Genomic DNA, 24,562 nt, shown 5'->3' with positions numbered 1-24,562 from the left:
CTTTGCACGTGCTGTGTCCTCCTGCAAAGCGGGTCTCAGGCATCGTCTGGCTTCCTCACCACCTCGCCTCCTTCCTCGGGACTCTGCACGGGCTTCCCTGTGAGACGCCAGCCCTTCACCTCCTGTCCTGTCTCCTCCATGCTCTGGGCGCCCTGCACAGACCGCACAGCCCCTTCACCAGCGTTCACCTCCCATCTCTCGCTATGCGTGCTAGCGAGGATTTTTGTCCATTTGGGTAGCGGTTGTGCCCCAGTACCCAGAACAGGGCTCTGTTGACGAATATTTACTGGGTAATGAATTAATGTCGCTCCCGACATCTCAGAGAGAGACTGGGGAGAGAAGGGGAAATGGGTGAACCGAGGTGGGAAGAGTTTGGGCCAGAGCCGCTGAGGAAGGCAGCCCAGGGCCTGTGGGACACGGGGAGGGGGCAGCAAGGGCAGGTCCCCTGGGGACTGGTCCTGCCAGCAGTGTGTCTGTGAGCGGGCTGCCAAGAAAGGCCCCTGCAGCCAGGGCCGGTCAGCAGGCAGCCGGGCTCCTGCACCCGACGCAGCGCCTGGTCTCCTGGCATCTGGCCTGGCCCACGGCCCCCGCTCCCACGGAGGGGGCTGTGCGGCTGCTGGGTCCTGCTGACCAGAAGCTTGGTCCTGACTCGACCTGGGGCTCTACTTTCCCAGAGGCCTGAGCTACAGGGGACTTCAGGCCTGCCTCTCACACTCCTGGCCGCCGCCCCGCGTGGCCGGCCGCTCCTAGCAGCAGTCCCTGTGGACTTGCCCCCCAGGCCTGTGGGGGCGCTGGGAGGGTCTGCAGTCCACACAGACTTACGTAGTGCCCTGGGGCCCCCAGCCCAGCTGAGCCCATGGGTAACCGTCTTCATTCCACAGGACGGGTGAACTTGATACTGACCAAAGGCCGCCGAGTGACAGGTGGCTGGCCGTGGTCTGGTCCTTCGAGGTGTTTGTGGATGTGGGCTGGTCCAGGCAATTACGTGCACATGGTAGTTGTGAAAGTCACTGAAAATTCCTCTGACTCCCCTCTTCTCCCACATGGACGTATGTGTACCTCATCTGAGATACATATTTTTGAATTACCTGGATCTTGGGTAATTTAGATGGGCAACTTCTAAGTTAGATTTCAGAGCTGATATTCCTTAAACCTTGGGGTTCAGCAGCGAGCGCCTGGCAGACAGGTGCGGGTGCCTTAGTCTGCTGGTCCTCTGCTTATTGGTTTGCTCTGGCTCCCAGAAACGGTCCTTGGAAAGTCAGAAACTCTGCTGTGCCAGCTGCTGGGTGCTTCTCAGGGGAGTCCCACTGGGCTTGCCCTTGGAGCGGGTCCTGGGCTCCCAGCCATCCCTCTAGGTGCCCGCCTCCCCCAGGCCACTGGTGATTTCCCTCCCGTGCAGGGTGATGGGTCTCTGCTCCTCTGAGGGTCACTCCACTCGGGTGGGGGTGCGAGGTCTCGGAGGCGGTTTTTTAACGAGAGAATGGCTTCTTGCTTTGGAGCGTCAGCTGGGGAGGGAGGCCGGGCAAGAGGCAGGGCAGCCCCCACGGCCTGACGGGGTTGGGGACCGGGGACCATCAGGGAACAGGGCACGCGGGCGGGGCTTTCCTGGGTGTCCTGCGCGGTCCTGAGCGGCTCGCAGGATGACTTCCTGTCACTAGCAGCAACCCGCCAAGGAGTGACAGTTAAAAGGCTCCTCCTGTCTCCCTGGCCCTTTGTCCACAGGCTGGGGTGCTGGGGGCGGGGAGCGCGGTGGTGATGGGCCCTCAGAGCCGCGCAGGTGAGGGCTGGGCACCAGGGACACCTGTCTGAAAGGTGAGCCTGTGGAACGGCAGTGCTTTCATCAAGGCCTCCATCCCGGCAGTGAGGCGCAGGGCTGGGGGACAGGTTTCAAACCGTGCAGGGCTTAGATGTCAAGGAGCTGTCCCTCCGCTGCTGGGTCGGTCTGGGCCCCGACTTCCTTTGATAACCTGACCCCAGCGCCCCAAACCGCAGCCAGCTACACAATATCAGAAAGTCAGTGAAAAGGCACGAATCATCTTGGATTTATTAGAAAAAAGTTTTTACATCACTGACCCCCAAAGAGGACTTGGGGACCCTCTGGGATCGTGGGCCACATTCTGACAATGGCTACATCCGTCAAAGCACGTCCCAATGCTTATTTCAAACTCGAGAGATGGGGAGGTAGATTCAACCCCTTTAGTGATGTGAGCTCCAGGTGGCGTGGCAGCAGGCAGGGATCTGGGGGGCGGGGGGCGGGGGGCCAGGAAGAACATCCCCCCACAGAATTCTTGCCGAGGACCAGGTACCACGTGAGGAATTGATCCTGGGGTCGAGGCCTCTGGTCGGACCCTTTCATCCTCCACGTTCACGTGTTGTTACCTGTGATCCTCTATCGTTGCTGAGCCTGGCTGGTCATCACACCTGAAAGTGAGAGAAGGGCCTCTCACCCTCTCCACATGCCCAGCCTGATCCTCGGGGGTCCCGTCTCTGTGATGGGACACCCTCCACACGAGGACTGCCTGGGCTTGAAGCCCAGCTCCACGTCTCAGGACCGTGCGATGGTGGCACGTTAACTTCCCCAAAACTCGGATGCCACCTGTAAAACGGCGCCGTGGTCTGCTGCGACGATTCAACAAGGTGGTGCCTGCAGAGCTCCAGGCACCTGGGACATAGTGACCACGGTGGATTTAGCTGCTGACTCTCTCCCCAGGACTCTGGTCTCACCGGAGCTTGGAGTGCTGTGGGGAGGGATGCCTGGCTCTCCGCGGGGCCGGTGCGGAGCCTCCAGCTCTTTCTAAGCAAGGGGGAGGCTGGTTTAAAGCCAGGCACAGGGGATATCTTTCTCCGACCTCTTGCCACATAATCTTGTGAAATAACTCTATAAAGTCGTTTCTTCCCTGCTTGGACAGCTCAAGCTTAATATGTATCTATGCTCTTTCTCTGTCTTATGAAACAGGTCTAAAATCTTTCTAGAAAGACCTCTGGGTCTGGCTCCTGGTCCATCCTGTAGGTCTGCTTTTGCTGAGCCTGGAGACCTTGGTCAGACCATCTTCATGTCCAAAATGGAGAGTAGATGTCTGGCCTCCCTCTGGGGCTCTGGTGACGCAGTGGTCCACGTGAAACAGCTCTGACAAGGCGTTTAAGACATTTTATTAAGATTCTTACTTTTAACAGTCACCCTTATTTTTTCATGAAAACCTCAAGTGACTTCATTTTAGTTTCTCTTTTTTTCATTATAGTACATTTTTCCTCCTTCTTGGGATTAGTTTCTCAAGAAGAAATTCCAACTTCAGTTTTTCATTTTCTCCTCCTTTTCAGAGGGTGCTACAATTGGCTCTGTGAGGCCAAGTGTGTCTTTTGGGGTTCTCTACCTCGTTCAAAGCAGGACCGATGTCACGGGTGCTCTGTTACATCTCGGCCCTTGGCGGGTGACCCAGACTTGTCCCCAGTGACGGTCATGTGTGCTGACTCAGCTCTGGAAGGAGGCTCTTCTCATCTTAGTGAAACAGGGGACCAAACAGACGAGGAGCCACTTGACACGTTTGCTCGTCCAGCCTCGCCTGAGGACACTCAGCCCCTTGGACACTCATAGGACTGAGTCTGTTTAAAAAAAACTGGAAGAAACATTTTTTTGATCACTCCCCTTGGCTGGGTCTTGGACTATAGCCCCCTACTCTCAAATCTGGTCTTTCCCTACATCCCTTATCACTTGTGTGCAACTGTCATCCCTGAATGTAAATCAAACATGACATTTAATTTGTGTCACCGCCCCGGCCGCGAGCTCTGCAAAGACGGGACGGGACCCATCATTCCCAGCGCTGATGAGGCTGCTGGCTAGCGGCACGGGTCGGGGTCGGGGGCTCCCACGCCTGGCTCTTCTGCTGGGATGGGCTGGTCTCAGATGTTCTAGAGGGGGGTTAGAACAGGCGCCTTTAGGCTAGCTGGGCTGCTAGCATAGATCTGCACGAGCTTCACTCACCTGTCACTCACAATCTTCACTTCTGCAAGTTACTGCTGAAAAGTATCCAAGCTCCTGAGCTGAGATTTCACCTCTTTTTTTTCTTTCTCAGCCTGACTTGGGGACACTAGGCTGTTTCCTCAGCCACCCAGGGCGTCCCCTCCAAGGCTGAGGTCAGATGCACAGTTCCTGCCAGGATGGCGCGTGGAATGTCTCTCTCAGAGGAGAAAGCCAATGACTAGGGGTGAAATTCTGCAAAGCAGGATAAGGAAGAGGCTTGTCCCAGCCCCTGAGGCTTTCTGAGTCCCATAGTCAGGCAGGCAGCCCCGAGGACAGGCTCCTCCCTCAGTGGCGGAGCAGGTGTTCGCAGGCGACGCAGGTCGGCAGGGAAGCCGCAGCCCAAGCGTCTCCGGAGCCCGGACGTCCCCGTTTGTGCTTCTCAGCCTTTGAAAGCTCTGGTTCCTCCCTTCCTTGCTTCCTCCCTCTCTCCCTCTAGTCCTTTCTTCCTCCCCCCTTCCCCCTTCTTCCCCTTCCCTCCCCCCTCCCCCTCCCTCCTTCCTTCCCCCTCCCTCCCCCCTCCCTCCTTCCTTCCCTCCCTCCTTCCTTCCCTCCTTCTCCTACCTAAGAAGCACACGTTATTTCTCTCTAGTTTTTCCCACTAATGATGTCCACCATATTCCAGAACCTGAGCTCAGAAGCACAGGCTCAGAGCCACTTGTCTGCTGTGATTTATAGGAATATATTTTATCATAAAAGCTGGGGCCATTTGTACCTGGCAAGGGCATAGCTATCCTAATCTCTGTACCTACATTTAGTAGAAAATTAAGCTATTCTTCTGGACACTTAATAGTTTTCCATTTCACATTGTATATATTGGTTAAACTTGGTGTTAGTTATGCCAGATTTTGATCACAAGGATAAAAGTAATTGAATTAACTACTCAATCTACTTAATGACTTTTAGAAAAGGATCATTTGATCAGGTTAAGGCTGTGGACACACTGTATCTAGATTTTCCTCACATTCTTTTGAAAAACAAATTTGAACAAATCAATATACACATGGAGAAAATAGACACGTGTGGTTTGTAAGGTTGTGCAGGTCAGTGCATTCGGATAAGGTGGGCGGCTTCTCAGGAATGACCAGTGTGTCTTTATCAGCTGTTATGGGCTGAGCTGTGTCCCCCTAAAATTCAATCATTGAAGCCCTAATTCCCAGGACCTCAGAATGTGACTATATTTAGGAGATGGGGACTCACAAGAGGTAATTAAGGTAAAAGGAGGCCTTATGGGTGGGCCCTGATCCAGTGTGACTGGTGTCCTTATAACAAGAGATCAGGACACAGACACACGCAGAGAGACGACTGTGTGAGGACACGGGGAGAAGACAGCCGTCTACACGGCAAGGAGACAGGCCTCGGGAGGAACCCGCCCTGCCCACACCCAGATCTCGACTTCCAGCCTCCAGGACTGGAAGTCCTGCTGTTTAAGCCCCCGTCTGTCCGTCTGCGGCGGGGCTGCCTGGCCTGAGCATGCGTGTGCGCCGCCTGCCAGCACACAGCCCCTCGTGGATGTGACACGGACGGCGGGAGCACAGGGGCGTGGAAAGCCTCACCTGTCCCAGGCGTCTCCTCATGGGACAGATAGCAGTCCGCTTGCTGAGGTCCATGGAGACCCAGTTCTGGGTATTTGTACCCAAATCCAGGACCTGGGGAGTCGGGACCCGGGGAGATTTTGGTCACCCCACCACGAAGTCTGGAGTGACTCGGAGCTGGGAGACGACGGGCTCAGGATGTCATCACAGAGGGGGAAACGGGGACTCAGGAGGCTGGGACACAGGAGCAAGCCCCCCGAGGGTGCCTGAAGGGATGCAGGGAAAGTTCCGCGTCTCCTGGTACCGCAGCTAAGTCGCAGGGCTGACAAAGCGGGGAGAGAGCTGGCGACGGGGACCACCGCCCCGGCTGTGTGGTGCCACCTCCCGGGGGGTAGTTAGCTCTCAGCCTGCAGGATGGCCACGAGTCAGGCCACGGGACAGAGGGCTCTGGGATGAGCGTCTTAATTTAAGCGACGCGGGCAGTGTGCTCACCCGGCCAGGGCGGTCAGGCGCGTCAGCGTTGACACTGAAGGAAGGAAAGCTGGGGGCAGGAAGGCCTGTGCAGGAAGAAGGGTGAGCTCTGACTGGGGCGTCCGAGGGCAGGGCTGCCCAGCAGGTGGGGATGGGGGCAAAGTGGGCTCGAGTTCCAGGGTGGGAGAATCCTCTCTGGGCAGGAGCTCTCCAGATTCACCCGACTGCTTCACACGCAGCAGGTTTGACACCTGTGGGGGGTGCTCGGGGCAGGCGAGCCACGTCGAGGGCATCAGGCAGAGAAGTCCAGGCGGGAGGTGGGGACGGCGGACTTGACCCCCAGGGTCCGAGCCTGAGGATGGGGACCGACCAGGTGCTGGTCCACGGGGCTGCTTGTCAACTGTGCTGTCAGCTGCTTATTGATGGAGATTCCCTTATGCGCTGGGCCCTCCGCCAGGCGCAGGTGGGAATATAAAGAAAGATGGAACACGATTTGGTCCACTGTCCTATCATACGTGACCACGTGGGACACGGGCCTGTGAGAAGACTGTGTTCCCAGAAGCTGGCGGCAGGAGGGTGCTGGGCTGGACGCCGGGGAAGGGTTGGCTGGATTTCACCTGGGCTTCAGGACGCCTGGCTTCACGTGAAAGGGAGGAGGTGGAAGGCTGCTCGCAGGATGGGGAGAGACAGGCAGCAGAGGCCTCAGGTGTGCTGTGGGGACGCCTGCCCGGGCAGAGCTTTCTGTCACCCAAGACCCGTGTGGGACGGTCTCCTGGGGTCGAACACCCCAGGGCCTTGACCCCAGATGAGGGGCCCAGCGGACTGTGATGAAATCAAATACGCAGGAGGTCAGACACCCAGAGTTCTCCGAGCGGTTTCTCAGGGCTGGAAATAAGCTCCTTAAACCTCGAGGCCAGCACAAACAAGGATAAAGCCCGCGGCCGCCTCAGCAAGGTACCAGCCCTGAGGGCTTCGCGTTGGCCAAGGGAGGGTGGTTGGATGGGGCGGAGGGATGTGAGCTAAGTTGAAAAACATTTTTAAGTGGCTCTATCCAAGTATAACTTCCATGCATAGAACTCACTTCAAGTGTGCGGTTCGACGGCGTGGAACACAGTTTTAGGCTTGTGTGCTGTCACCACAACTCAGCTTCAGAACACTTGCTCCATCCCCCCCAAATATCCCTCCTGTCCGCCTGAAGTCACTCCACATCCTGCCCCCGCCCCCGCCATCTCTGACCTGCTCTCTCTCTCTCCATCTGCCTTTTCTGGGCGTCCGGTTAAATGCACGCGCCCAGTCCGTGGTCTCTGCGCCTGGCCTCTCTCCCTCAGCACAGTGCTTTGGCGGCTCCTCCTCGACGCCGTTCATTCTTTTCTATGCTGCGCAGTGACCCACTATGTGGACGTGCTTCATCTTACCTGCCCACGCCGCGGGGGATGGGCACGTGGCTTGTGTCCAGCTGGGGGCTGTTGTGACGCCGGATGCTGTGAACACGCGTGTACGAGTCTTTGTGCGGAAGTGTTTCCATTTCCTTGGGCAGGTACAGAGGAGCACGTCAGCGGGGCTTCGATGAGCACTAGAAGGGGTGAAGAGGATGGGAGAGGATGGAAGAGGGGCCTAGAAGACCCCCTGAGGCGGGGCTCCCCCAGTGAGAGATGGGGAGGAGCGTGACTGAGCGAGGGTGCTTCTCGGTCAGCAGGGTTTGGGGCTCGCAGGCTTGATGACCGCCGAACACCTGGTGATCTGGGGAACCAACAGGGGAGTTTGGGCTTGACGTTGGGGGACCAGAGGCCTTGGGGCTTCCTGCAAAGCGTGTGGAAGAGTGAGCGCAGCATCCTCGGAAGGGGGTCTGGGGCAGGGACTGCTCAGATGCTCAGGACACTGTAACCACAAACGGGGACTTGAGTCTGGCAAGAAAACGTGTGCAGAAGCCCCCATGGGGAACGACGGCCCAGCTCAGAAAACATCACAATAGGATGACTGGTGACTCTGGTTCATCCCAACTAAAATTAGTTCTCATGCCTACAGAAAAGCACGTTTTATTTCTTTAAAATTTTCTTTTTACACATTCTGCTTTAAGACTGCTCAGCAATAACTATAAAATGACAAAATATGAATAAACTGCTAAACTGAACAGAATAAAATTCACAAGGGGCCCTGATTCTGACACCACATAGACAGTAAATGACTAAAAATTCTAAATGAGCAGAGAAAACGTCTGTTGTGTCGCATGTATTAATTCCAACAGGCTAATAGATATACTTAATTAAAATGGTGAAGCCATCTGTCCAAAAGGCTTCTTGCTGAAACTTTAATGAGCTCTCTCTACTACGTAGCAGAGAGAAGGGTCTTACAGTTGATTTCTTCTTAGCTGATTTGGACACTGGAAAAGTGAGACAAAAATAATTTTTTTGGTGACGTTTGAGAAGAGAAGGGACAGTTACTGTGTTTTCTCCTGATCTGTAGTCAGACACATTACCCACTGCATCACTGCCTCTGGCCCCTTGATACCATGTTTTCTTCTTGGCTGTCTCTGCAGTGACTGCAGATAAAATACTGAGTCATAGACTTCGTAACGCCTGTCTGAGCCTGTAGGCCTGTGGCCTGCATTAGAGGTTGTGTCATATTGAACTCACCTTATATTTAAGGAATATTCTTCTTTTAAAAATTTAAAAAACGGGGTAAGAACACTTAGCATAAAATGTACTGTCTTAACCATTTCGCGTGCATAGTCCAGCAGGGTAGGGGTGTGTAGAGCGTTGTGTGACACGTCTGCAGAACTTTTTCATCTTGTAAACATGATACAATTGTCCCCATCAGACAGTACTGGTCGCTGGCAACCACCCTTCTATCTTCTGTCTCTGTGAATGTGCCTCCTCCAGCTACTTCACGTAAGCAGATTCACACGGCATTTGTCCTTCTGTGTCTGGCTTACTGCGCTGAGCGTAATGTCCTCGAGGTTCACCCACGTGGTCGCAGGTGTCAGAATTTAGCTCCTTTTTAAGGCTGAATAACCCTCCCCCATATGGATGTGTCACATTTCATTTTTCCATTTATCCACCTGTAGACACTTGGGTTGTCTCTGCCTGCTGGCTGTTGTGAAGAGTGCTGCTACCAGAGGTGGAGTTGCTGGACACGTGGTAATTCTCTGCTTAATTTTTTGAGGTACAGAACATTACTTCTTTTAGAGTAGATTTAAAATCATGCACTAACCTCTGTCACACCAGAGCCCCTCTGAGATTAACCTTTCATTCAGAAGTTTCTCTAAAGCTGTGGAAGAAGGGGCTCAAATTCTCCACATCCCTTGCCTTCTAAAGTATAATGAGATAAAGTGGTAAGGTGGAAAAAATACTACCGTGAACTTTGGGGGATGTGGTTCGAGTCTTGACTTTCACCCGTGCTAGTTGTATGACTTAGAATAAACCAAATCACCTTTTGAGTCTCATTGTTCTCATATTTAGCAAGGAAGAGGTTGAACAAAGTGAGATCGCATGCCCTACTCAGCTCTAAACATATTACGAGAATAACTTCCAACTCAAGTGTGTGAGTAAACCGTATGGAACATTGTTGAATATGCAGTATTGTATGTTACTGCAAGATATTCAGAACTATTAAAAAAATGAAACATACAATAGCCAAGACATGGAAGCAACCTAAATGTCCATCGACAGAGGAATGGATAAAGAAGATGTGGCACATATATACAATGGAATATTCCTCAGCCATAAAAAAGAAAGAAAGAATGCCATTTGCATTAGCATGGGTGGACCTGGAGATGATCATACTGAGTGAGGTAAGTCAGAGAGAGAGAGACAAGTATCAAATGATGTCACTTATATGTAGACTCTAAAAAAAAGGATACAGATGAACTTATCTAGAAAACAAAATAATGCCAGCAGAAAGGGCCTGCCTTTCCAGCAGGACCCCTTAGATGATATGCAGGCCTATGACCTAACAACAGGTACAGAAATACTTATTTGGGAGTTAACTTTCCTTATTCTGTTATTTCCAGATGATCTTCTTCCTGGTTTTCTTCACCTGCCTCCTACTTTTCTCTCCTCCTACTAGGCATTTAGCTGGTGATCAATTTCTGCCACCTTTCTAAAAGTGACTTATTAAGGATGAATATTTCCCCGAAAGTATTAGTTTTCATATTATCTGCTCTGGGCACAAGAACATCTTCATTAGAACAAGAAAATCTCCAGGTCTAATAGGCGTAGGTGCCTAACTGTAGAATTCTAGATGCTGTGAGCCCTGAGGAGGAGGAGTACGTTTCGAGTCAGAGGTCCTCTTGTGCTCCCTCGAAACGTGCCTCTCTGGAAGCTCCTGGTTCCGCCAGCAAGCCAAGCCTCTGCCCCAGACTTGGGGTCAGAAACGCCTGTGGCTGCTTTTCTAGGGGTGGGGCTGAGTTCGCGTGGACTCAGCTCCTGTCCTGGTGGTCCAGCTTGTGGCAGTCACGGCCACCTGTAGGACCAAAAGTGTGCACCCAATTCCATCTCTCTGAGGACCCCTGGATGCGCCCACATCCAAGAAAACATTATCTGTCTCTCTGAGAAGTAGAATTTTCCCACAACTTTGACTCTATCACAAAGTAAATATCTTTGGCCGAAGAAGTTGGGCCACTGGGACTACTTCTGGTGCTGTCACATTCTTTGTTAGATGAGCTGCCCAATCAGAGCCCTGGCAGGGCACCCAGCATAGGATCAACCAAACAGTAGGAAGCCCAGTCACCTCTATTAAGGAAGAAGTTCAGATTTGTATTTTTTTTTCATTTATTTTTCTATTCGTTAATCTTAGCTTTACTGAGAAAAAAATAAAAAAAACATTTAAAAAACAAAACAAAGTTGAAACTAGGCTCTTTAGGCTGAGAAACAGGCAAAAGCAGAAACACGCACGCAGTTTTAACATCTCAGCTGCCGCTGCCGTGTTACAGCCGTGATGTCCCCACGCCCACCCAGATGAGTTCTGACACGAGGGGACACGAGGTGGGCAGCGGCCGGAGAAAACCTGACCCGATCTGGGGCTGGAAACCCGAGTCCCGTGAAACTGATGGCTGTGAGAGAGTGCAGACAATTACGGGGGCTACTTTCGTGGCATTCTATGGGATTCTATTGTTCTAAGCCAAGTTGGCACTCGAGGGTTCCTTTCCGCCGTAAGCTTGGTATTGGAAAATTCCACCAGCCATTTCAATCTCCCGTTTGTGTAAATAATCCACTTGCCTTTGGTCAAGGGCATTGATGCTCAGTTTTCTTTTTGTCATTGTGGGAATATTCATCACCCTTTAGGTTTGGGGACCGTAGCAAGTGCTCGTAACCATTCTTCGTACCTGTTCTCCCGTCTGTGAGGCTGCAGTGGTTTCCCAGCACCCCAAGCCCGGGATGGCCTGGGAACGTGTGGCACACGGCCGCCGACTGGCATCGTGCGGGGCAAAGGCGGGGTACCTGACCCTTCACGCCATACGTCATATCTGGCTTCTCAAAAATTCTGAACAAAAAAGTCTGCGCTAGATTAGCTTTTTCTGAATAGTCCTTTCATTTTTAATGGATCTAAAATAATCTGTGTTTCCCCATTTTTCTAGAAATGGCTTTGCCTTTGACATGAATGCCTGACTAATGACTATAGAAATAAGCTCTGAGGATGTTCGGCGGAATTAGACTAAAAAGATTAACTTCCTGCATGGTATCTGTACCCATATTATTTCTTATTAGAAATTAATTGCAGTCGCTTTCTGTTTTTTCAGGAGGCTGGCGGCAGTAACTGAATATAAATAAGGAAAACAAAAAGGAAATAAAGCAAAAACAAAGAGAAAAAAAGCAGATGATCATTTGATATGCAGACTGAATTTAAGCAAATTACTGTCTAGTCACAGATTTTCTGTATGGATAAATTTATGGGGAATATAATTAGCTGACTGAACAGACACATAGCATCTTCATTTATTTCACAAATCCCAGACTGAATGTGAACCGACAATGTACTAACTTACTCTTAACATCCAAACAATTTGGAAGTAATTGACTCTTTGGATAATAAGGTCCTTTGGGGTTTTTCTGTTTCCCCAAAGATGTCTTAATAAACATCAATTAGCAATGCATAGGTCTACAGCTGTAGATGCAAATAATCTTTATTAGTTCTTCTGTTTGTTGGAATTTTGGATAAATTGAGTTGACTGCACCCATGGAGTCAGCAAACACAGGTGTGCCCTCTCTTAACGGGACGTGCTACACGGAGAACCTTATTCGAATCCCCACAACTCTGAGGTGGCCGTGTCATCAGATCCCCCCGGAGAGGCCCCTCCCGGGACTGGTCCCCCACCCCAGAGTCCCCCGTGCTCCAGCAGGACCTGCTCCACCCCAGGTCCGTCTTGCCCATCTCCACTGGCCTCCATGGGGAGACCCCTCCCCTAGGTTTCCCCTCTCATCTCAGTCAAATCAGATGGGAACTTTCCAAGACAGCAGCTGGATTTCCGGCAAAGACAATGGCTACGTTTCTGAGACAACGTCTCTACTGGTTGGCCGCACATTTTTTTTTTAGTTGAGAAGGCCCCTTTCCCAATTTGGGGTATTTCTGGCTTCCGGACCTTGGACTTCCTGGGAGCCTTGGATTCAGAAGGTCCACTGCTGCCTTGGTCCAGGGTCCCTGACTGAGGGCAGAAGCCCGTTCCCAGGTGTCAGGGGCACCTGCCCCAAACTTGGGGAGGTTCTGTGATCGTCCTGCTCTCAGTCACTCCTGAGGCTTGAAGGCCTGTTTCCCTGGCGACCCACTTCTCCAGGCCCCGAGGCATCCTTGCTGAGAGACAATGTCAGGCCCCCCTGAGGGCTGAGGGGAGAGGGCCCAGACTTGGGGAGGCTGGGGAGGGAGGTGATCCGGCCTCAGGGCCGCTGTCCTCATTCCTCAGTGTCCAGAGAGAAGAACCATAATGGCAACGCCCCCCCCGCCCCGCAACTCTTCACTGGAGTCTACCTGGGGGTTGACCCATCCTAGGTCACCCGCAGAGCAGGTGGAGACCTGAAGCTTGCACCAGCTGATTCATTTATTTAAAAAAGTCATATCGAGCTGTCAGTCACTCGCTGGATGTTGGGGAGCCCGGTGAGCTTGTGTTCTGGTGGGATGGGGGCGGCGACGAGATGACCAGCGAACCGTCGAGTGGGTGTGAAATACGCCGAGGCCAGGAGGACGTAGCCAGGGCCAGGTGCTTGTGGAAAGGGGACCCCGACCAGGATGGGGGCCCAGGTGTGCTTCTCTGAGAGGAGCGTTTGACCTGCCCCCCCCCCACACAGCGAAGGTGCAGAGGGGATGTGGCGGGCATCTCGACGTCTCATCCCGCTTCTCCTGACGGTGCCGTTGTGGGGAACCCCCTCTTCCCAGGGGTGTCTAGCCAAGCCCGCCTCATGTGAATTCTCTGGTTTCTAAACACCCAGCTCACAGACCACCCCTGCGTGTTTTTGGCCAACCCAATACTTACATTTACTTTGAGGAACCTAGGGTTTTTTGCAATCCCTGTTCCAGAAGGTGGATGTTTCATATTTGCTGAAAGCTTCTTGGAGAAGTTTGCTTGTTTTTAGGGATTTGGTGCCGCCTCTGACTTGCAAAGGCCTGAGAGGGCTGACTGCACCTCCAGGCTAGGTGCTGAAGCGAACGATGCAGCTGGAGAGGCTGAGAAGGGTGGTGGCGTCTCCTGAGCCCTTGAGCCTGCTGGCGGGCACGGGAGCCCCTGCCCGGCAGCGCCTGGCCTGACAGCAGCCTGCTCTCACTCTTCCAGGCAGAAGACCAGCAGGACTGTCGCTGGGGCTCTGAGAGTGCTCTATAGTTTGTCCCTCTTCCTGCCCTCTGTCCCCAGCACCTTCCCCAGAGCTCTTTGCCTCCTGAATTTCTATACTGTGTGGCCCTCTTACAGTTATCTCCTTGAAGAAGGAAACAGACCAGGAAAGGAGCACCCCTGAGTGTCCACCCTGGCCGGGAGCAGAGGTCACTTGCCAAGTTTCACGCCCCCTCCCAGAGACCCCCACCCAGAGTGTCCATGCGAAGCTCTTCAGGCGGCTCCGACCTGCCACCCGCCTGCAGACCGAAGCCTCATGCCCAGCGCGGCTGTGATGCTGGTGCACAGGTCCTAAGGTGGCCTTGGACAGTCAAGCCCCTCCCCCAGACACGTGTGTGTGTGTGTGTGTGTGTGTGTGTGTGTGTGTGTATTTCATGCTGAAACTAAAAACCAGGCGATTTTATTTTCACAAAGAAATCTGTCTTACCGCCCAGCCATTTGCTCAACCCATCACCCATCTTGTTCATCAAATCATCTGAATCTTTCCCAGCAGAGTTAGAAAGCCGGACCTCCCTGGGAGGCGGCCCCTCTGCCCTCCCCGGTCACAGCTGCTGCTGTTTGCTGAGCGCTTGCTGTGCTCGGACGCTGCATTCCTCAGATTGGCCCCGGGCACCGTGCTGCTGTGTCCTGTTTTACACAGGGGCAAAGTAAGGCGTGAAGCCGCTCAGAATCTTGGCAAAGTCACCACGTGGTAGGTGCAAGAGCTGAGCCTCAGACAGGGGCACCTTCCCTGCGTCACCAAGGGCTCCTGGGGTGGGTGAGGCCCAGAGGTTTCCGGCACGGAGACGTGGGAGGAAGTGCGGCAGCCTCCACAAAGCACTGAGGAAGGGTCAGCTCTGCTTCCTCTGCTCCCTAAAGCCTCACCAAATCACAGTTTATAATAAGTTGACCTGGTCACCATTTAAAAAAAAATTTATTGAAGTATAATTGATTTACAGTGTTGTGTTAGTTTCAGGTGTGCCGCAAAGTGATTCTTATATATGTATATAAGAATATATATTCTTTTTCAGATCCTCTTCTGTTAGAGATTATTACAAGATACTGACTATAGTTCCCTGTGCTGTACAGTAGGTCCTTGTTGTTTTTATATATACTATTTTATATATACTAGTGTGTATCTGTTAATCCCAAACTCCTAATTTATCACCCCTCTGCTTTCCCCTTTGGTAACTGTAAGTTTGTCTCCTGTGCCTGTGAGCCTGTTTCTCTTTTGTAAATAGATTCATTTGTATAATTTTTTAGATTCTACATGTAAGTGATATCACGTGAAATCTGTCTTTCTCTGTCTGACTTACTTCACTTAGTATGATCATCTCTAGGTTCCTCCATGTTGCCGCAAATGGCATTATTTCATTCTTTTTTATGGCTGAGTAATATTCCACTGTATATCTGCACCACATCTTCTTTATCCATTCATCTGTTGGTGGACACTTAGGGTGCTTCCACCTGTTGGCCACTGTGAATAGTGCTGCAGTGAACACTGGGGTGCGCGTATCTTTTTCAATTAGAGTTTTCTCCAGAGAGATGCCCAGGAGTGGGACTGCAGGATCATATGGTCACCATTTTCTCTACTTGATTTCAATTCTTAGAACACAACTCCTAGAACCCAGCTCACGTGTCTTCCTTTCCTTTCACGCTCAGAAAAGGAGTCAGGCAGTGAATTGGAGAAGTAAAACCCTCCAGTCAGGGCCGACTTTACAGCCCAGAGAGCGTTCACACACACACTGCAGGACAAGTACACACGTTCCCTTCCATGTTTCGATCGCCACCCGTCGTCTGGCCGGACAGCCTCATGCCCTGCCCTTGGTCAGGACCATCTGTGGGGGGAGTGTTCAGGGTTCTGGGTCTCCTCCTTCCCCCTCCTTCCTCCGCCTCCTCCCCCCGCCTGGCGGCTGTGGGCTGAGCACCCTCTTTGCACAGGTGAAGTGTGGACAGGTGAGCTGCGGCGTCACTGCCACCATGGTCCCTGTGTGCTGGCTCTCCACAAGCTTTGGATGTAAAAACTCCTGTGCTGCCCAGCTGGGCCGGGCCAGAGGCTTCCATCAAGGCCATGGGACTGCGGGCTGGGGCGTGGGGAGAAGGGGATTGATTTTCCTTGATTAATTCTGACTCATGATCTCTTCTCAGAAAGCCACCTTAATTTTAGAGAACTTGGCACAGCCCAAAGCCTGAGCCTTTGAGAGCCTGCTGGTGAGAAGCCTCAGTCACCTCTTCCCAAAGTAAATCATCAGAGCAGGGGTTTTAACCCCCCCAATCCTGCTTCTGTCACCCCTACGGCTCTTCTTTTCATATGCGGGAAATTCTGTCATTCTGCTCACGCGTAACGATCTCAGTCTGTTCACGATTCCTCCACGGAAAACAGTGAGGTGTGTATTGAGCCTCAATCAGTCAGTCAAACATCCCCAAGATGACTCTGGGCTTTGGGAGCAGGGACCACAGCTCCTTACTCCCTGGGTCCCTGGGCCGAGCTCAGAACTTCCCACAGGGAGGTGGCATAGGTACCAAACCAGTGGGAACAGGAAGCAGAGGAGATGAAGCCTTGGAGGTGCTGAGGGGGAACCCTGGTGAGTTACCGCTTGTCAGGTTGGCCAGAGTCAGCTTCATTAGGCAGTCTGTCCCCACTGGACGGAAACAGTCCTCACAGGAGAGATTCAGCCCCCGTAGGGGGGGTTCAGCCCCCACAGGAGGGATTCAGTTCCCGTAGGGGGGATTCAGTTCCTGTAGGGGGAATTCAGTCCCTATAGGAGGGATTCAGTTCCTGTAGGGGGAATTCAGTCCCTATAGGAGGGATTCAGTTCCTGTAGGGGGAATTCAGTCCCTATAGGAGGGATTCAGTCCCCACAGTGGGGATTCAGTGCCCATAGGAGAGATTCAGTCCCCACAGAGGGGATTCAGTCCCCTTAGGAGGGGTTCAGTCCCTGTAGCATCACTTGGAGCATGTGAGATGACCAATCTCACAAGGCAGATGTGTGAAACAGACAAAATAAAAGGTATCTCCCCAAGGGGAGTATGTTTGGTCAGTGGGCTGGAGGGGGTAGTGAGCCATCTGGCCAGGGAGACAAGGATTAGTGGACACAGCAGAGGGGATCAGAGGGATGTGGCTACTTCCTTGGACCATGAAGCTGTTGGCCAGTCTGTGTAGCCCTCCTGGTGATGTCCAGTGCGGAGGGTGGGCAGAGGAGGGAGGCGTGAGGTGCCGCCCGTGGTCCCAGTGCATCGCCCCTCCCTCTGCCATCCTTTGGGTGACCTTGGGCCCCTCCCCCAGGCCTGGTCATGTGACTTGCATTGGCCACCATAGTGCTCTTGTCCCTTGGCTGGGGGGGGGGGTGGACCCTAGGGCTGGCCTGCGGGAGGGGAGGCGGGTGGGGCAGGGCTAGCCTCTGGGTCAACCCGTCTGGGGCTTCCCCTGTTAGCTGCCAGCCAGCCACCCCCAGCCGAGGTCGACAGAACCTCCTAAGCAACGCCCCCCGCTCCCACACCCAGCAGAGGTACCAGAGCCTGACAGGATCAGCTCCACCTGCGGACTCACGAGCTGAGTTCAGCCTTGCGGTTTTGTGGTGTCGCAGTACTGCAGCAAAGGCTGCCTGATGGGAGGGCGGCCGTGGACCGTGCTGGAAGCAGGCACCTGCTCCCTCCGGGTGTTGGTTTAGAGTTTCACTTCTGGAGACTGTAAATGTTTTTAAGTATTAAAATCCCAAGGGCCCAGATGGAGCAAAACGTTCTTTCCTTATTAAGGGAGAACCAATGCCAACAGCTTCTTTACGATCAGTGTCATTTTCGGATGTCTGCAACCCATTCGTCAGTGAGCACATCCAGGCTGTAAAAAGCATCCTTTTGAAAAGTCAGGTTGGGCGGAGATGGTTGGGAGCTGTGGAAGGAGTGCTGGATGGGGAGTCTGGGAGAGTCTCGGCCGCGGTTTATCTTGTTTTGCTTGCATTTGTTCTGGGAGGGGCGGCCTGATCTATAAAACCTGTCATGTCTTAGCAACCGTGGACGGGAGCTGGAGAGGTTAAGTTTTGATTCTCTCGGAGGATCAATTCTGTTACGGTCAACAAAATCCTGCTAAGATGGACAAGAACCACAGGCCTGTCCAGAGCGTTTGGACCCCAAGGGACGTGGCCTGACCCATGGGCGACCCCAGACCCCCTTGAGGTCGGGGCTGAGCCTCACGGGCACAGAGCTGGGTGCGTAAGGAGGTGCGAAGTCACGGCTGATGATAGCCTCCGACCCTGCTCTGGCTTCTTCCTCTTTCATCCCATGGCCTGAAAGCCTGCTTGACGGTGGTTTCCATGGTGTCTTAAGGGCCATCAGGATGTCGTTCTGTGCCGAGTGCGTGTATCCACTCCAGGTACTTAGGGAGAGCCGGGCCTGTCCCCGGGGAAGGCTGCAGGGGCCAGGGAGTGTCCAGCCCTCCAGGAGTCGGGTCTGGTGGGGGTGGGGGGTGAACAGTGGCCCCCTGGACGACGGGGCTCTGAGTAAAGTGTCACCCGTGTGCCCCCTGCACACACGGGAGCCACCGGCCACCCAGGGACTCAGGAGGCCCCCAAGGTCCGGCATCTGTGGGGTCTCGAGCCTGAGGCCAGGTCGGCGGGGGCTGGGGGAGATGGGAGGGTGTGCTTTATGGGGGGGGGGTGGGGGTGGGGCGGGGCAGGATGGCCAGCAGAGTTGGTCCAGATCCGGGGGCCTCGCTGACAAGTTTGGTCTCTCCCCTCATGCGCCAGGGCACCCGTGTCGGAGAGGCGGTCACTAAGAACTTGGCTTTCTGTAGGTATTTGCCACAAAAGGACTTTCATGTTTCCACGGGTCCCGGGCCCCTGGTCTCGGGGAGGAGGCGCTGATCAAGACTCGTGGGGAGATGGAGCGGGAGGAAGACTCGGTCAGGCAGGAGAGGTCAGGCTGGGAGGAAGCGGGTAGCCCCGGAGCTGGAGAAGAGGGGTGGGCCCACAGCTCAGCTCGCTACGCCCTTGTCTCTGAGAAGACCCTCACCGTGACTTTGGAGAGAAAAAAACTTTTCCAAATATAAAGTAAGGAGAATGATCATAGATCAGTAATCTCATACCTGAAAGAGGCCTTTGGAGGCGACCCCCGGACAGGAGGGAATGGGGAAGCACGTCCCGTGTCACGTGCTCCGCGTCCCGATCTGGCCGACTTTCCATGACACCCAGGAGGTGGGAGGCAGGGCTCCCGATCAAGCCCTGGGGGCCCAGGCCCCACCCCCCAGGTCTGGGGGGTTTCTTCTTCCCCAGCTGCTGACAATTACCTATTACGAATGTCATCCTGGGACCGTCTTCCCTAACCCTCAGCTAACCGGCTTATTCACTTTAGAGTTTGTGTCGTTAAAAGACCTCTTTAGGTTTTCAATTGATTTGATAGGTCAAATAGTTCATGAGCCTCTCTGAACCAGTAGAGACATTATCTGTGACTATCAATAATTATTTTCTTATTAATGTAATTAAAGATCTCATTCTTTGCTATCTTGGAGCCTAGGAGAAATAAATCTTCCAATTATCTTCACTTTTGAGCTCTTTTTTTTTTCTTCAAAATATCTCTAATTATCACTCTTGCTACAAGTATAATCAACTTGCATAAATTAGATCTATTCTTAGCCATGGTTTAGCTATCCCCCCCATCTTTTTTCTAGCACTTTGTGTGTTATGGTGATAAATTCTAAGCTAACACATCCATCCGACATGCAGCCCAAAATGAAAGGACCAAACTAAAATCATGTATTTACACAGAATTTGACCCAGAAGAGTCTAAACACAGAGAAGAACAAAGCTGAATTGTTCTGCCGGACATGCGGCCCCTCCCCTATCCATCTCCTGCTGGAGTTCCGCTAATTACCCTGACGGCGTGGTATTTCTCTTCCTACTAACAGCTGACCCTAGGGATTGCGACGTCCGAGAAGCTGGGACCCATCACATGTCCACCCCACATTTACCCGACACCTGGGCTCTGTCTCCAGGGACACAGGAGCTGAAGGGCAGTGGTACCATCTCCCCTCTCACTCACAGTGGTTCTGAGAAACACTCTGCCAGCGTACGGTCCAGTGCTAAGTCGGGTCGACTGTGAGTCCAATAGGAATCATAGGAGGAAATTGGGGCTGGGGGCTGGGGGGTGAGAGGAGGGGCTTCTGAGAAGTCTGGGGGCAAGGCCTGCGAACAGGGCCTGGAAGGGCAGGGAGGGTGCCCAAAGCAGGGGACCACCTTTCAGGAAAACGACCTCTGTTCCTGGATGAAGAACCAGCACACTTGGCCCATCCCATCACTCCCGACTTCTGGTCCACTGTCGAGTCGTTGCAAAACCACTGACAGCTACTCGAGGCTACTCTCGGAGCTCCTGGGTCTGCAGGACACTGAAACCAAACAGAGACGCCCTGGAAATCCTTTGTCCTCAAGTGTTCACTGCTGTTGAAACCACTGCGGCCAGGACTGGCCCGAGACAGTGAAACAATGACGACCCTCACTAATGAAACTGGTAAGTCTCAGCGGTATAGCACCTACTGTGCGCTGCAGCCTCTTGGAGGCCATTAGACTCAGTTTCTGTCCTTCTCACCATCTCATAAGGGGGGCATCTTCACGCCCGTTTTACGCTCCAGTCCGGGGAGGCCCTGGGGGTCGTGTGAGGTTGAAGGTGGGTGTGAATCAGACTCGCCCTCTGTCGTCTGCACCCTCCGCCACGCTCCTGACGTGGCACCTGGCAGGGCTGCCTCTCTGGCTGCAGGAGGCCGTGCTCCCTCGGAGGGGAAGGTGTGGCCACGTGACCTTTAATTAGGAGCCATCCTCTGGCCCCCCTGGCTGAAGAGGCCTCGGGGAGCAGGGCAGCATCACGTCTTGGAAAGGATTTTGTAGCTGGGAGGCATTTGTCACTGTGCAAGAGGCTTTTCCTGAATTAGGCTCGCCAGCAGACTGGGGCGCTCGGCTTGGCCACCGTGTCAGTCTGCTCTCCCTCAAGTCAGCTGTTACGTAATGACTCAGCTGTCTCTGCCCTAAAATGCTCTTAAATTTACGTCCTGCCCAGTGTGGAAGGTGGGGTCTTGCCTGGAAGCCCCTGAGCTCTGGCCTTGGACCCCGACTCATCCTTTAGAGGAGTCGGGAGCCTGGTTTCCATGGCGACCATGTCTGCATGCTCCTGGGTGCTCGCCTCCATCACCTCCCTCCCAGCAGAAGGAGCAGCACCTCCGCAGGGCCCCTCTCCCCTGGAGGGTGATGCAGCTGAAACAAGGGCAGGACCGCGCTGGACCCTGAGCAGTTCCCAGGGCTGTGTCACGAGGCGCGGGCTCCCACAGTGGACACCACTGCCTCCCAGTCCTGGAGGCTGCAAGTCTGAGAGCCAGGCGCTTGCAGGGGTGGCTTCTCCTGGGGCCGGGAGGGAGAGTCCATTCCAGCCTCTCCTTGGGGGCTTGGTCGACAGCCACCTCGATCTGCCCTCGGCCCCCTCCCTGCACGTCCGTGTCTGTGTCCGAGTTTCCCCTCTGTGTCAGGACGCAGTCAGGTTGCCGTCAGGCCCTCCTGACGACTCACCTTACTGAAGACCCCTGCAGCCAGTCTGTTTCCAAGCGGGTCACATCCTGAGGTGCTGGGGGTTGGGACTTGAGCATACAGATTTGGGGAGACACAGTTCACCCCATCACAGACCCCAACGCTGAACACGGTGCCTATGGTTTAAGGAACGTTGTTTTCAGGGCGAACCTCCATTGACCCAAGTCTTGGGCTCTGGCTCAGGAATCGGGCGGCACTTTCCCCACTCTAGGCTGCAGCTCCTGCTTCTCGGCCGCCTCTCCCCTCTGCAGGAGGTTTTGATCGTAACAGTCACTCCTCTGGAAGTCCACCCTCTGGAGGCGGCTATTACAGGTGTTAGCCCCGCCCTGGCATTTCCATCCACCCGTCTGCCGGGCGCCAGGCCCAAGTGGCTCGCCTGTACTTTGAGCTGGAGGCACAGGCACCCCACCACTCTGCTGCCCCTCTTTCCCACCCCGCCCCCCGTCCCCGTCCTGGGATCCCCTCCACAGCCAGCCTCTCCTCCTCTGTCCCCCAGGTTTACTGTCCATCGCCTGGACTTCTCTATGCATCTGTCTGTCTGTCATTCTCTCTGTCTCTGTCTTTCTCTCTGCCTGTGTCTCTCTCAGTTTCTCTGTCTGTCTGTCTCTGTGTCCCAGTTTCTCTTCCCCACTTTCACCCAATCCCCAGGTCCCAGGGAGCCCACCCTCTTAGAACCTGCAGTGTCCCCTCCCCTATGTCCTTCACAGCCTCCCGTCCAGGTGTCTACAGCAGCCGTCTCCATGCCATCCGCGTCATCAGCGGTCTTGCCCCCTCTGACCGGTGTCCTGTGTCCGCACTGACATTCGATGCACACCTGGCCTGCTCGGGCTCCTCCCCAGCCTTTTGCCTTCAGGGTCCTCTCCTTCCCCGGCTGCCCCGCAGACCTGGGTCTGGCCCCCGCCCCCACTGCGCAAGCTCAGGCCCACTTCCTCTCAGAGCCTCCAGGTTGTGCCTTTTCTCCTACCCACTCCCTGGAGCCCAGCCTCAGCCTGCCTTATGGACCTGCCGGTTGACGGCCCAGAGGACTGTGGGCCCCTGAGGCAAGACCGGGTCCCGCTGGGTCTGTGCCGCAAACATCCTCCCCCCATCCCCCTGTGCAGAGCAGAATCCTGCAGGCATTTGGAATAATTTTCAGAAGTTCTCCATTAGGACTGGACGCAGACATGCTGGGGTCTCCAGCGGACCGCGGAAGGCCCGGCCCAGCACGACATGGTGCCCAAAGGAAGCTCAAATGCAAGGCCAAGAACCAGCAAAGGGCTGTTAAAGGGCCACGTCTACCATGGGGAAGCTCCTCGGAGGGCGCGTTGAGGGCAGAACAGCCTCCAGGAGATGCAGGCAGCGCTTGGTGCAAGGAGCCCCGCTGTGGAGCCCGGCTCCTGGGCCGCAGGGGCCTGGATCCAGGCCCAGTGACTCTGTCTGACCTTTGGGGTCACTCTTCTCTGCCTCAGTTTCTGCATATGCACAAGGGGATGAGGCCAGAGGCTGTCTCCTGGTGCTGCTGGGCCCAGTAAGACGGGAGCCGCTCGCGGGGGCCCCACGCGCCCGCGGGGGATGGGCAGGCGTCACCCCTCTCAGAAGCTGCTCACGAGAACCCCCCCCCCCGCCGGGGGTGCGGGCGGGAGGGAGGGGCTGGCAGGGCTTACGGCTGCAGGTATTTCCCCTCACACGGCAGGTACGCACCTTCCTTTGTTTGCAAACAGTGCTGCTGTCCGTTGCTGCCTTCTTTTTTTCTTCCTTGTTTAATGATCTATTTTAATTTTTTAAAAAACAGCTCAATAGTTTTATTTTTTCAGTTTAAATAAGTTGATGAAAATTTTAAACAGAAAACAAAGTCTACATAAATTAAAAAATTACCTTACCACTCTTTTTTAAAAATTTTTTAATTTTATATTGGAGTACACTTGATTAATGATGTTGTGTTAGCGTCAGGTGTACAGTAAAGTGACTCAGCTATACATATATACGTATCAATTCTTTTACAAACTCTTTTCCCATTTACGTTGTTACAGAATATTGAGTAAAGTTCCCTGTGCTCTACAGTAGGTCCTCGTAAGAGCCTGGGGAAGGAATGTGTCTTCTGCTTGTTTCAGGTCTCTACTTACGGACACAACACGACCAAACAGGCAGCCATCACCTAAGAACACTTTTCTCTGATCCTGCTTAAATTTACCTCCAGGAGGAAGGTTTTTTCCCCTCTGCTTTGGCATTGAGATAAACTAATAACTTCCTTTTTGTTCGAAGATGAAAATCATGCCCGTGTCCAGGTTCCTTTTTTGTCTTGGTCGCCAGGAAGCCCAGGGCCCACACATCCGCTCTCCTCACATCCCTGTAACAAGGGGGCTGCTTCAGTTTGGGGCCAGTGTCCACTCTTCGGAGGCAGGTTTGTCCCCCGGGGGGGTGGGTTGTGAAGAACAGAGTTATCTGGGCTAACGTGGTACATTTCCGCCTCTCTCGTGGGAGGACGTCTGCTTTAAGCCCCCACTCCAACAGTCTAACCTCAAACCGACATCAGTTCCTTCCGACTTTTCTCAAACTCCACAGAACCGGACAAGCCTTTGAAAATACGAAACCAGCTCAGAATGTTTCGGCTTTACGACGCAGCATTGAAAAAAATCGGTGGGACCAGAGCTTAGACATTTAAATCCTATGCAAATAATTACGGCGAATGTATGAATCAGAAAAATGCGCTTTAAGTTGGGCCGGCCGCTCCTTTCAGTATTGCCTTTTATTTGAAAAATAGGCAAACAGAAAAGGAATTATGTGTATTTGCTTTTTCTGTGGAATATTTTAATGGTTTGCTCTGTCTGAGAAAACCTTATGTTTAGCTAAAGTTGATAGAAACCACAAGTAGACGTGTCACAACAGGCCAGAGAAAGTTACTTTTGATGTGTTTTATTGAGATATCCATGGTACTTTCCAATTACTTTATGCCAAGAAAGGTAGTTCCTCACAAAAAAGTGATTTCTTTTGAAAACCACAAGTGTAACTTGTCAAACCTTAAGCATCATTGAAATCTATCACAGGGAGAGTTCTGAAGCAGCTGCCCTGCTCCCGGCAGGAAGAAGGAGGGTCTGATGGAGTTGGATTTCATGTGCGTGGCTGGCTCCCCTGCACCGCGTCTGCCCACGGAGAGGTGGCTTGCAAGGTGCAGGCTCCGGGGCGTTTGCACCACAGATAGCCCTGC

This window comes from Hippopotamus amphibius, chromosome 4 (assembly GCF_030028045.1).
Source record: "Hippopotamus amphibius kiboko isolate mHipAmp2 chromosome 4, mHipAmp2.hap2, whole genome shotgun sequence".
Classification (NCBI taxonomy): Eukaryota; Metazoa; Chordata; class Mammalia; order Artiodactyla; family Hippopotamidae; genus Hippopotamus; species Hippopotamus amphibius.
The sequence above is the reverse complement of the archived record's forward strand: the minus strand, read 5'-3'. Positions refer to the sequence as shown.